The sequence below is a fragment of the Cynocephalus volans genome, chromosome 12, assembly GCF_027409185.1.
Source record: "Cynocephalus volans isolate mCynVol1 chromosome 12, mCynVol1.pri, whole genome shotgun sequence".
NCBI lineage: Eukaryota > Metazoa > Chordata > Mammalia > Dermoptera > Cynocephalidae > Cynocephalus > Cynocephalus volans.
Window position 1 is genome coordinate 104,386,615 of NC_084471.1, and position 5,264 is coordinate 104,391,878.

General features: G+C 36.5%; 1 pseudogene; it reads left to right on the top strand.

The window, feature by feature from the left end:
- The first annotated feature begins 1,459 nt into the window (after nucleotides 1–1,459).
- LOC134361080 (olfactory receptor 4C16-like) lies at nucleotides 1,460–4,934 on the top strand (annotated as a pseudogene).
- The last annotated feature ends 330 nt before the right edge of the window (nucleotides 4,935–5,264 follow it).

Here is a 5,264-nt window from a genome sequence, read left to right on the forward strand (position 1 = left end):
GAGCAAGAAATTTACATAAGGGATGTTTTGTGTCACTGCTGTCTATCATATTCTGTGCTTAGGCCAACTCACAACTTTCAACACAATGTATTGAAGGTGTGGATGGGACTGGAGATGAACACAATGGGCTAAGTATGTTTCCAGATTATATTTAAATAAATTACATGTTAGTTTATACACATACATTTACTTGCATATGTGTCCCTTCAATCTCATCTTGACAAGAAAGATCTAGAGAAAAGTTATAGTTCTTAAAAGTGAAGCCCTTTGATACTATTTTTTTCTAAATTTAAGAAAATACATCTGTCCTGAAAGAAGTTACATTTTAAAGTTGGATAAATGTTTACTTTCAAGGATGGAAAGCAAATTGAATAAAGAAGTCAGTTACTGATTACCTACTATTCCTCTTCTCTAAAAGCACATCTACCTCCCTCTTCTGAATCTCTGCTCTGAGAAACGTGGGGTTTCCAGATACCCAGATAATAAAAACTATGCTAAGGATTGCAACCATAATCTGGTCCTATGCCAACTGCCTGGTAATATCTCTCCAAACCATGCAGTTACAAAATGATTAAACTAAAAACCTGGATATTGAAAACATGAACAATTGTGTAATAATACCCCATCCTCATTTCATTTAAATGTAACCTCAGGGACTCTGAATGCTGTAAGAAGTGCTTTTAATAAGTTAGGAGAAGAAAATTGATAATGGGAATATTTGAGATATTAGCATCTATCACAGAACATTCCCTTTCATTCATTAATATATATCAAGTACTTCTGTTCATACAGCACTTCACAGGTGCAGCAGATTACTTAGAGGCTATTAATGTTTCCTTTCACTTTTCCTCTTTTCACGTTGGAACATCTGTGAGAAATTGTGCAAAAAAGTGGAGCATGTTATGGAATTGTAAATAATATATATCTACATAAAATGTATAATGGATATAAAATATATAAAATATGCATAAATAAAACATTATCTACAGGGTGATGGCATTGGTGTGTGACTTTATATTTACATAATGAACCTCTGAGTGCAGTAAACTATATACTAAATATTCAGTTATACACAATCTAAAACATGTACCCTGATAGTTATTAAATATTAAAACATGAGGCTAATATTGCGATAGATGAATACTTCCTAACTTTTCATTCATTGAATTGGCAAAATTAATCAGAATATGACAAAACTAACAAGGGTTTATATTGTGAGAATGCTGCAGGAAAGTATCACATTCATAAGTGTATTCGAGACTCAAAATCACCCTATGAGGTTTTCATTAAAATTGAGGAACAAGTGTTTAAGTGACTTATTAAGAAACTATGCACAGAAAGCCCAGATGAGAAATATTTATTTTGCTAAAATATCTCAAAACACCACATAGGACATCATAATTTTTTTTATTTTTGCAGATAAACCACTTCACACTCACTCCTCCTCATTCATGAAATCATGCACCTGAATAATAATGTGACCGAGTTTATTCAGATTGGGTCAACACAGGACCCTGTTAGGAAGAAAATAGTGTTTGCCACTTTCTTCCTTCTCTACTTGGGGACATTGTTTGGTAACTTGCTGATTATTGTTACCATCAAGACCAGTCGAGCACTTCAGAGTCCCATGTACTTCTTCCTTTTCTACTTATCCTTATCTGATACCTTCTTTACTTCCACAGCCCCAAGAATGATTATGGATGCCTTTTTCTTTTTTTTTGCAATGGCTTTATATATATTTTTAATTTAATTAATTTAATTTAATTTTGTCGATATACAATGTGGTTGATTATTGTGGCCCATTACTGAAACCTCCCTCCCACCTCCCTCTCCCCCCACCCACACAGCAATGTCCTTTCTGTTTGCTTGTCATATCAACTTCAAGGAATTGTAATTGTTATGTCTTCTTCTCACCCCAATATTTTCTTGTGTGTGTGTGAATTTATATATTTATTTTTAGCTCCCACCAATAAGTGAGAACATGTGGTATTTCTCTTTCTGTGCCTGACTTGTTTCACTTAATATAATTCTCTCTAGGTCCATCCATGTTGTTGCAAATGGCAGTATATCATTCTTTTTTATATCTGAGTAGTACTCAATTGTGTAGATATACCACATTTTCCATATCCACTCATCCAATGATGGACATTTGGGCTGGTTCCAAATCTTAGCTATTGTAAAGAGTGCTGCGATGAACACTGGGGAACAGGTATACCTTCAACTTGATGATTTTCATCCCTCTGAGTATATTCCCAGCAGTGGGACAGGTGGGTCATATGATAGATCTATCTGCAATTGTTTGAGGAACCTCCATACCATTTTCCATAGAGGCTGCAACATTTTGCAGTCCCACCAACAATGTATGAGAGTTCCTTTTTCTCTGCAACCTCACCAGCATTTATCATTCAGAGTCTTTTGGATTTTAGCCATCCTAACTGGGGTGAGATGGTATCTCAGTGTAGTTTTGATTTGTATTTCCCGAATGCTGAGTGATGCTGAGCATTTTCTCATATGTTTGTTGGCCATTTGTATATCTTCCTTAGAGAAATGCCTACTCAGCCCTTTTGCCCATTTTTTAATTGGGTTGCCTGCTTTTTTCTTGTAAAGTTGCGTGAGTTCCTTATATATTCTGGATATTAATCCTTTGTCAGATGTATATTTTGCAAATATTTTCTCCCACTCTGTTGGTTGTCTTTTAACTCTGTTAATTGTTTCTTTTGCTGTGCAGGAGCTCTTTAGCTTGATATGATCCCATTTGTTTATTTTTCCTTTGGTTGCTCGTGCTTTTGGGGTCATATTCATGAAGTCTGTGTCCAGTCCTACTTCTTGAAGTGTTTCTCCTATGTTTTCTTTAAGAAGTTTTATTGTTTCAGGGTGTATATTTAATTCTTTAATCGATTTTGAGTTGGCTTTAGTGTATGGTAGAAGGTATGGGTTGAGTTTCATTCTCCTGCATATTGATATCCAGTTATCCCAGCATCATTTGCTAAAGAGGCAGTCTCGTCCCTAGTGTATAGGCTTGGTGCCTTTGTCAAAGATCAGATGACTATAGGTGTGTGGATTGATTTCTGTATTCTCTATTCCATTCCATTGATCATTGTGTCTGTTTTTATGCCAGTACCATACTGTTTTGGTTATTATAGCTTTGTAGTATAGTTTAAAGTCAGGTAGTGTTATTCCTCCTGCTTTATTTATTTATTTATTTTTTGCTCAGCGTTGCTTTGGCTATGTGTGATCTTTTGTTATTCCATATAAACGTTTGGATGGTTCTGTCCATTTCTGAGAAAAATGTCATTGGAATTTTCACAGGGATTGCATTGAATTTGTATATCACTTTGGGTAGTATGGACATTTTCACTAAGTTTATTCTTCCAATCCAAGAGCATGGGATATCTTTCCATCTTCTATTCTGTCTAATTTCTCTCAGCAGTAGTTTGTAGTTCTCATTATAGAGATTTTTCACATCCTTGGTTAACTCAGTTCCTAAGTATTTTATTTTTTTGGTGGCTGTTGTAAATGGGCTAGCTTTCTTGGTTTCCCTTTCTGCATGTTCACTATTGGAGATTAGAAATGCTACTGATTTTTGTGTGTTGACTTTGTATCCTGCTACTGTGCTGAAAGCATTTATTAACTCCAAGAGGTTTTTTTGTAGAGGCTCTAGGCTGTTCAATATATAGGATCATGTCCTCTGCAAACAGGGACAGTTTGACTTCATCTTTTCCAATCTGGATGCCATTTATTTCCTTCCCTTCTCTGATTGCTCTGGCCAGTACTTCCAACATTATGTTGAAAAGGAGTGGTGAGAGTGGGCATCCTTGTCTAGTTCCTGTTCTTAGAGAAAAAGCTTTCAGCTTTTCCCCATTCAGGATGATATTGCAGTGGGTTTGTCATATATGGCTTTAATTCTGTTGAGATACTTTCCATCTATACCTAACTTATAGCGGGTCTTTGGGTCTTTGTCATGAATGAATATTGAATTTTATCAAATGCTTTTTCAGCATCTATAGAGATGATCATATGGTCTTTGTGTTTGATTTTTTACTATGGTGTATCACATTTATTGATTTGTGTATATTGAACCAACCCTATATCCCTGGGATGAATTCCACTTGATTATGGTGAAAAATTTTATGTATGTGTTGCTGTATTCTGTTAGCTGGTATTTTAGTGAGGATTTTTCCATCTATATTCATCAAGGATATCAGCCTGTAGTCTACTTCCACAGCCCCTAGAATGATTGTGGATACCCTTTTGAAGAAGACCATAATCTCTTTCACTGAGTGCATGATCCAACTCTTTTCATCACATTTCTTTGGCTGCCTGGAGATCTTCATCCTTATCTTCGTGGCTGTTGACCGCTATGTGGTCATCTCTAAACCCCTGCACTACATGACCATCATGAGCCACTGGGTCTGTGGTGTGTCGGTGGCCGTGGCTCGGATGGGATCCTGTGTACATTCTTCCACTCAAACTTTTCTTCTCTTGAGTTTGCCTTTCAGTGTCCCCAATGTTCTGGATCACTATTTCTGTGACTTGCAGCCCTTGTTGAAACTTGCCTGTTCAGACACTTATGTGATCAACCTACTCCTGGTTTCCAATATTGGTGCCATTTGCAAAGTGAGTTTTGTCATGCTGATGTTCTCCTATGTTGTCATCTTGCATTCCCTGAAGAAGCATAGTGCTGAAGGGAGGAAGAAAGCTCTCTCCACCTGATCTCCCACATCCTCGTGATCATCTTGTTCTTTGGTCCATGCATATTTATATACACACATCCTGCAACCACCTTTCCCATGGATAAGATGATAGCTGTGTTTTATACAATTGGGACACCTTTGCTCAACCCTCTGATTTATACACTGAGGAATGCAGAAGTGAAAATTGCCATGAGGACGTTATGGAGGAGCAAGAAATTGATCTCAAATGATGAAAGATGAATGGATATTTAAAATCTCTTCACACTTTGGATTTACATAGAAGAAATCAATATGAATATTTTGTTTTTATTATTGATTGGATGTAATTGCATCTGTGGAATGATAAGAGACAATGTGAACACAAACACTGGTTAATGTTGAGTCATTGTTATGTAGAGGAAGAGACAGCACTAGTTAAAAACAAGTGTGTAAGGCCCGTTGCCTTACATGCTGTTCACTAAGGTGTGGCTGCTTCTCTTGCTTGCTTAGTGTCTCTATGGTTTTGGTATGTTGTTTTCCTGCCCTTATCCATGTTGACTTCTGTAGTTGTCAGCTAATAGTTACCCATTT